This window comes from Haemaphysalis longicornis, unplaced genomic scaffold (assembly GCF_048455015.1).
Source record: "Haemaphysalis longicornis isolate Haplotype H1 unplaced genomic scaffold, Haemaphysalis longicornis Haplotype H1 scaffold_6, whole genome shotgun sequence".
Lineage (NCBI taxonomy): Eukaryota > Metazoa > Arthropoda > Arachnida > Ixodida > Ixodidae > Haemaphysalis > Haemaphysalis longicornis.
The window spans coordinates 123,799,212-123,808,149 of record NW_027526407.1 but is presented as its reverse complement, the minus strand read 5'-3'; the positions used below and the strand labels follow the sequence as shown (position 1 = coordinate 123,808,149).

Here is an 8,938-nt window from a genome sequence, read left to right as displayed (position 1 = left end):
GGCTGTTTCCCCAGCACTTTCTCGGGTATTTATGTTAAGGTATTTTTGTTTCCTGTACTTGGGGGTGGTAGCCAGCGCCACTCGGACTACTCGGGGTGAAGGGGACCTTCTTTTTAACCCCCGGGCCGTGACTCGAGCCTCTAAGACATGTCGAGAGTGGTCGACCAGCGTTGAACCCTCTTAAGCTCCCTTTGGCACCAAGACTGCCAGAACAGAGGCCCTCGCTAAGCATGTAGCGAATCAGAAAATGGGAAATGAGGGGCTCCGTGAAAATAAGACAGAAAATAAGGGTTGGCAGTCAAGAAAACCTCGGAAAGCAAAGGGGAGGTTGTGGTGGGTCATAGAAAGAGATGAAGAATTTTTTTAGTCGAAAAGAAAGTTGTGAAAAAATGCCCGCCGGGTGGGATCCGAACCCACGACCTCCAGAATACCGGTCTGGTGCGATAACCACTACGCTACCGGCGGGGCTGTTTCCCCAGCACTTTCTCGGGTATTTATGTTAAGGTATTTTTGTTTCCTGTACTTGGGGGTGGTAGCCAGCGCCACTCGGACTACTCGGGGTGAAGGGGACCTTCTTTTTAACCCCAAAGGCCGTGACTCGAGCGTCTACGACATGTCGAGAGTGGTCGACCAGCGTTGAACCCTCTTAAGCTCCCTTTGGCACCAAGACTGCCAGAACAGAGGCCCTCGCTAAGCATGTAGCGAATCAGAAAATGGGAAATGAGGGGCTCCGTGAAAATAAGACAGAAAATAAGGGTTGGCAGTCAAGAAAACCTCGGAAAGCAAAGGGGAGGTTGTGGTGGGTCATAGTAAGAGATGAAGAATTTTTTTAGTCGAAAAGAAAGTGGTGAAAAAATGCCCGCCGGGTGGGATCCGAACCCACGACCTCCAGAAACAAAAATACCTTAACATAAATACCCGAGAAAGTGCTGGGGAAACAGCCCCGCCGGTAGCGTAGTGGTTATCGCACCAGACCGGTATTCTGGAGGTCGTGGGTTCGGATCCCACCCGGCGGGCATTTTTTCACCACTTTCTTTTCGACTCAAAAAATTCTTCATCTCTTTCTATGACCCACCACAACCTCCCCTTTGCTTTCTGAGGTTTTCTTGACTGCCAACCCTTATTTTCTCTCTTATTTTCACGGAGCCCCTCATTTCCCATTTTCTGATTCGCTACATGCTTAGCGAGGGCCTCTGTTCTGGCAGTCTTGGTGCCAAAGGGAGCTTAAGAGGGTTCAACGCTGGTCGACCACTCTCGACATGTCGTAGACGCTCGAGTCACGGCCCGGGGGATAAAAAGAAGGTCCCCTTCACCCCGAGTAGTCCGAGTGGCGCTGGCTACCACCCCCAAGTACAGGAAACAAAAATACCTTAACATAAATACCCGAGAAAGTGCTGGGGAAACAGCCCCGCCGGTAGCGTAGTGGTTATCGCACCAGACCGGTATTCTGGAGGTCGTGGGTTCGGATCCCACCCGGCGGGCATTTTTCACCACTTTCTTTTCGACTCAAAAAATTCTTCATCTCTTTCTATGACCCACCACAACCTCCCCTTTGCTTTCCGAGGTTTTCTTGACTGCCAACCCTTATTTTCTGTCTTATGTTCACGGAGCCCCTCATTTCCCATTTTCTGATTCGCTACATGCTTAGCGAGGGCCTCTGTTCTGGCAGTCTTGGTGCCAAAGGGAGCTTAAGAGGGTTCAACGCTGGTCGACCACTCTCGACATGTCGTAGACGCTCGAGTCACGGCCCGGGGGTTAAAAGGAAGGTCCCCTTCACCCCGAGTAGTCCGAGTGGCGCTGGCTACCACCCCCAAGTACAGGAAACAAAAATACCTTAACATAAATACCCGAGAAAGTGCTGGGGAAACAGCCCCGCCGGTAGCGTAGTGGTTATCGCACCAGACCGGTATTCTGGAGGTCGTGGGTTCGGATCCCACCCGGCGGGCATTTTTTCACCACTTTCTTTTCGACTCAAAAAATTCTTCATCTCTTTCTATGACCCACCACAACCTCCCCTTTGCTTTCCGAGGTTTTCTTGACTGCCAACCCTTATTTTCCGTCTTATTTTCACGGAGCCCCTCATTTCCCATTTTCTGATTCGCTATATATATATATATATATATACATATCAAAGTTGCAGTCTTTATTGCCAGTGCTGTTTGGCGTTTTAAAAGTGTTTTATAGTGCCGAAAGAGGTATGGGTGCCTTTTTTTTGTGCAGGAATAAATAACCTTATTGTACCATAAGCCTCTTCGACCTCCAACGTAAGCTGCATACTCAGAAAGCACCAGAACATGATATTTCGAAGGGGAAGGTTGCGAAGTATTTTCTCTGAGTCTCATCGCGTAGTGTACCGACGGGCGAAGAACATCGCAGTAACATAACGTCTTCTAAGACCAACACCACCAGTTTCACAAGCGGCGGATCCTTCAAAAGGCCTAGGTGCAAACTTACGCTGCTCGGCAGTCATGTTCGTGACACTGAGCGACGACAAGCTACAGTCCGCTGTGGCAAGGTAAGACACGTCAGCCGGCATTGAACAGTGTTTGAGTGCATCACCATTGGAATGCTTACAGGTGGAACGGTAAAACACGCGCATATGGTATTCTTGCAAACGAAGATCCCACCGCCCAAGACGACCTGAACAATGCTTCATGGAGGGAAACTAACAAAGCGCGTGGTGATTGGTCATCACGTAAGATGGGCAGTCGAACAAGTACGGGTGGAACTTCCCAAGCGCCCATACTATGACCAAACGTTCCTTCTCAGTGACGGAGTAAGTTACTTCAGCTTTTGTCAGTGCCCGACTTGCGTACGCAACAATATAAGCCTCACCGCCGGATTTCCTCTGGGCGAGCATGGCACCAAGGCCAATCTCACTAGCATTAGTGTGCACTTCAGTTTGGGGGGACGCGTCAAAATGCTTTATATAAGCGGGGATGGCAACAAAGGACGCAATGATGCAAACGGCCCGTCACAGGATGCTGAGCAAGCAGAAACGCCGGTGTCGTTACCGAAGAGCTTGGTAAAAGGCGAAAGATTTGTCGCAAAGTTGCGAAAAAACCGTCTAAAAAGAGCATAGCCCAATGAAGTTCCGAAGTGCGTTAAGTGTAATCGGCTTCAGGATGTTTTGCGCGCGGCGAAGTGGTATTTTTGAGGTTGAGCTGCAGCCCAACGTTAACAAGACAATTGATGGCTTGTTCTAGGCGAATCAGGTATACCTCGAAATCGCGAGAGAAAACGACTACGTCCTAAAGGTAACAGAGGCATGTCTTCCACTTGAGCCCACGCAGGAGACTGTCCATCATTCTTTCGAATGTGGTGGCGCAATGCAAAGCCTATAACGTTAAGTTCGTAAAGGCCGTCTGGGGTATCAAATGCTGTTTTTGCGCGATCAGCCGCTGCCTTAGGAACTTGCCAGCATTGGAGCGTAATTCGGGAGATGTGAAAAATTTCGCTACCTGCTGACAGTCTAGCGCATCGTCGATAGGCGGAAGAGGGTACACATCTTTTTTGTGATGGTATTCAAGCGGCCAAAATCTATGCGAAACCGAATACAGACGTCTTTCATCCTTACCAGAATCACTAGTGAAGCTCAAGCACTCTTTGAGGGACGAATACCACCTCGTTGAAGCAAATTCGTGACGTGGTCTTCAATGATTCGCCCCTCTATCGGTGAGACACAATATGGGCACTCTCAAAGTCGAGCATGCGATCCTGTGTCGACTGAGTGCGTAACAGTAGACGTGCTACCCAGCGTGGTTAGCGTGCAATCCAAGGAAGAATGAAACTTCGAAAGCAATAAAGTAAGACGTTCTCGTTGGGTTGCATGTACATTGTCGTTGATGCAGTGGACAAAGGCATCGGATGGCAATAGCCCGGGCAGACATTGAGAACCACTCAGTTCACTGATTTTAACATGGGAAAGATCACCTGCTTTGTAGACAACTAGACGATACTCTACAAGCTGTGCGAATCCGAGTGTATTTTTGTGTAGAAGAGCGCACGGGGTCACTGACAGACTGTTGATCAACATATTGGTGGCCCCGTCATGAACAGTTAAAACGACGGAAGGACGTGAAAGGCTTTTTGGGCAGAAGAAATAACGGAAGGCTTAAACAAAACAGTTACGTCGGGGACAGAGGACCACCACAAGGGCACAATGATGAAGAAGCTGGGCGGGACGCCAGTGTCTTCAGGGGCGAGTAATTGCGTACTGCCATTACAGGAATCGTCAAAAAAAAATAAATCTCGACTTCAGCACAGGAAGCATTATTGACAGCGTTATTGTTGAAAAAGAAAGCCCCATCCGGAGATGCTGTCGTTAGAGCAAGGTGGCAGACGACGAATTCAATGTTTGTCGAATTTTTCTGGATGACAACACGAGCTGTGCTGGTGGCTAGCGGCTTAATGGGCTGTTCGTAGTGAGATTCCAGAAACGGGAGTCGTAAATTTTGGAATAGAACGGCAGAGGTCGGCGTGGTTGACAGAGACAGCGGTTTCAGTGTCGATGAGAGCAGTGGTAGGAGACTTTTCACAATTACGTCAATAACGTTTCAGGCGAGAAATGCGCACTTCTAGGATGCGATGGCGACGCCATTCTTGGCTCCAGAACCACGGCTTTTATTTTTCCTCTTCGGCGTTAGTAGAGCAGCAACGCATGGGAGACACCGAAACGCGAAGTGGAGAGGCTGAACGGTGGCCAGTGAAAGCGTAACAGTCAGTCGGCTCAGAGGGCAAATGGTACGGCACTGGTTGTGGGGCAAAGGGCGGAAGGTAAGGGAAAGCGTGGAAAGGCGCCTGGGGATAAGCTGACGGCGGGGGGCAATATGCGACGGTGACAGTAGTGAGCGAGAAGCGCTGGCGTTCCACACGCAAACAAAATCCGCCGATTGTCCTGCGTGCGCCATGCACCGGCTTAACGGTGGTCGTGCTGGCAAAGACGCTGGTTCACGGGGTGCTGGGGGAGGAAGCGGCAGGGGGGCATACAACAGTTCGTCGAAAGAACGAAGCAGGCGGGTGCAATAGCTGTCCTGCTACTGAGGTGTAAGTTAGGGGCGCAACTAAAGCCAGTTTATGCTGAGGCGATGGTAATGCCTCAGCGACCTGTTCCTTGATCACATTCTGAAGCGAAGGCACCAGGGACGAAGGCAAGGTACAAAGACTTGGCGGGCCAATGAAATCTTCGGCCATTAAATCTTTGATTAGCACAAACAACTTAAAGTTCCCTTCTTACAATGCCTCAACACTTGACACAGGCTGCTCGCGAACACAAGCATGCCAACTGAGGTCTCGCTGCGCTCAGCTCGTCAAAACTATGACAAAAGGTGGACGACGTCAGGGACAATTCGAGGATTCTTGGCTAGTAACTTGGGGAAAGCGCCTGCATGAACACCCTTCAAGACGTGTCGGACCGTCTTTGTTTCTGTCAGAAGGTGGTCGAAACGTTCGCACAGTGCGATGACATCTTCTATGTAGCTAGTGAACCTCTCCCCAGCCTGCTGTCCTAGCACGCGTAAGCGCTGCTCGGAACAAAGTTTTCTCACCGTACGGCGCCCGAAGACTTCGATATAGTTAGAGCGGAAGGAGGACCACGTCTTCTTTCGGGATTCGTTATTATTGTGCCACGTTTCCGCGATGTGGCTGAGAGACAAGGGGACATTGATCCATTTGTGCTTGTCACCTCATTGTTTGTAGTTACTCACATGTTCGTACATAGAAAGCCAGTCCTCATCATTATTTTTGTCGGTGCCGTTGAACTTGGGTCGATCCCGCTGGCGCGGTGCGACCGATACGATGACGGTTGGTGGCGACGCCGGAGGCTGCTGGATGGATGCGCGGTTTCTCGTGGACAGCTTTCGGTTGCGTAACTACAGGATGTGACCGAAACACCTTACCTCGAACACTTGTAAGGGAAATAGTTGACCCTCCGGTAGTAGACGAGCGTCGTTTATTCGCAGGATCAAAACCAAGGCGAGCGTACATACAAGCCTACAGACGATAGCCAAGCTCACGCGCCGACCTCCTTGTGCCATACTTCTTATTCCGCTGGTACAAGCGCGCGCGCATACCGTCGTGCATAGGCACATACACCCATAGGCCGATAGCGTTACAAGGGCTGTTCCTTAGCCTTGCTACTTTGTGTATATATATATATATATATATATATATATATATATATATATATATATATATATATATATATATATATATATATATATATATATATATATATATAAATAAATAAATATATATATATACATTTATATATATATATATATATATATATATATATATATATATAGAAATAGGGGTTGGCAGTCGAGAAAACCTCGGAAAGCAAAGGGGAGGATGTGGTAGATCATTGAAACAGATTAAGAATTTGGAAAGAAAGAAAGAAAGTGAAGAAAAAATGCCCGCCAGGTGGGATCCGAACCCACGACCTCCAGAATACCGGTCTGGTGCGATAACCACTACGCTACCGGCGGGGCGATTTTCCCCTTCACTTTCTGGGCTATTTATGTTAGGTATTTTTGTTTCCTGTGCTTGGGGGTGGCAGCTAGCGCCATTCGGACTACTCGGGGTGAAGGGGGCCTTCTTTTTAACCCCCGGGTCGTGACTCGAGTGTCTACGACATGTCCAGAGTGGTCGACCAGCGTTGAACCCTCTTAAGCTCCCTATGGCACCAAGACTGCCAGAACAGAGGCCCTCGCTATGCATGTAGCGAATCAGAATAGGAAATGAGGGGCTCGTTGAAAATAACACAGAAATAAGGGTTGGCAGTCGAGAAAACCTCGGAAAGCAAAGGGGAGGATGTGGTAGATCATTGAAACAGATTAAGAATTTGGAAAGAAAGCAAGAAAGTGGAGAAAAAATGCCCGCCAGGTGGGATCCGAACCCACGACCTCCAGAATACCGGTCTAGTGAGATAACCACTACGCTACTGGCGGGGCGATTTTCCCCTTCACTTTCTGGGCTATTTATGTTAGGTATTTTTGTTTCCTGTGCTTGGGGGTGGCAGCCAGCGCCATTCGGACTACTCGGGGTGAAGGGGGCCTTCTTTTTAACCCCCGGGTCGTGACTCGAGTGTCTACGACATGTCCAGAGTGGTCGACCAGCGTTGAACCCTCTTAAGCTCCCTATGGCACCAAGACTGCCAGAACAGAGGCCCTCGCTATGCATGTAGCGAATCAGAATAGGAAATGAGGGGCTCGTTGAAAATAACACAGAAATAAGGGTTGGCAGTCGAGAAAACCTCGGAAAGCAAAGGGGAGGATGTGGTAGATCATTGAAACAGATTAAGAATTTGGAAAGAAAGAAAGAAAGTGAAGAAAAAATGCCCGCCAGGTGGGATCCGAACCCACGACCTCCAGAATACTGGTCTGGTGCGATAACCACTACGCTACCGGCGGGGCGATTTTCCCCTTCACTTTCTGGGCTATTTATGTTAGCCCATGGGCTATTTGTGTATATATTTATGTATTATTTATGGGCTATTTATGTATATATATATATATATGTGTGTGTGTAGGAAATGAAGTGCTCGTGTAAAATAACACAGAAGTAAGACTTGGCAGTCAAGGAAACCTCGGAAAGCAAAAAGGACTATGTGGTAGGTCATTGAAACAGATAAACAATTTGGAAAGAAAGAAAGAAAGTGGAAAAAATGCCCGCCAGGTGGCGTTCGAACGCACGACCACCAGAATACCGGTGTGGTGCAATAACCAGTATGCTATTGGCGGGGCGATTTTCCCCTTCACTTTCTAGGGTATTTCTGTTCAGGTATTTTTGTTTCCCGTGCTTGGGGCTGGTAGCCAGCGCCACTCGGACTGCTCGGGGTGAAGTGGACTTTTTTTTTCCCCGGGCCTTGACTCAACGGTCTACGACATGCGGCGAGTGGTCGGCCAGCGTTGAACCATTTTAGGCTTCCTATAGCACCAAGACCACCAGAACAGAGGTCCTCGCTTTACATGTAGCGAATCAGAATGGGAAAGGAGGAGCTCGTTGAAAATAACACAGACATAAGAGTTGTCAGTCAAGAAGACGTCGGAAAGCAACTGGGAGGATGTGGTAGGTCATTGAAACACATAAAGGATTTTGAAAGAAAGAAACAAAGTAGAGAATATATATATATATGTATATATATATATATATATATACATATGTATATATATATATATATATATATATATTTGACATTTTGCGAACCTTTTGAACGTATTGACCAGTTGGCAAATACTTTTTGATTTGCTGCAGTCAGGTTTGGTTGAAATCTGTATGAGGCATGAAGGTAGATTTGAAAATGTTACGGCTGACGTCGCTTTTGGGCATATGTAGTGTGAACAATTCCGAAAGAATATATCCAGCGTTGCTCTATAGTCTAACGTCTGACGGGTCGTCAACACCATCTAAAGTATATTTCGTCGAATTTAAAATGAATTCCTTTCAACTTCAATAAAAATTGGGTCCAAAATTTTTCCTTCGTATTCGTTCTTATGTCAAACAAAAAAGAACACTCGGGAGCAACTTTTGTTTGTAGGGTTTAGGAAAAGAGAAGAGGTTTATTGAACCCAAATTATTTTGTGAACGAGCGAAAGGTTAACAAAACTGTAAACACGACCAAACAATTCGTATAAAAACTTGGTTTGCTTGGACATTTTTAATCTAGTTGTGCCACATATTCTGAGCACCTTATGTTATATATGTGCGTACCCAGTGACGTAGTACTCTTAATTTTTTGCATTACAATTATGCGACATATTCCTAATGCTTGAGGAATAAAACTTGCTCAGTGGCCCTAACTAACCTCCGGTTCTAATGGGCACCGCATGTAGGAAGCAGACAATCATGCTTTTATTGAAATAAGTGATCGGTGTATTTTGAAAGAACAAAATATTTGCTATTGTAAATACAACCCTTAGACACATAACTGGTTCGC

General features: G+C 47.3%; 1 non-coding gene across 1 annotated transcript; it reads right to left on the bottom strand.

Moving 5' to 3' along the window:
* Positions 1 to 7,339: 7,339 nt before the first annotated feature.
* On the bottom strand, positions 7,340 to 7,412 carry Trnat-agu (transfer RNA threonine (anticodon AGU)). Its single transcript has one exon. It is a non-coding gene; the product is annotated as a tRNA-Thr (tRNA).
* Positions 7,413 to 8,938: the final 1,526 nt, after the last annotated feature.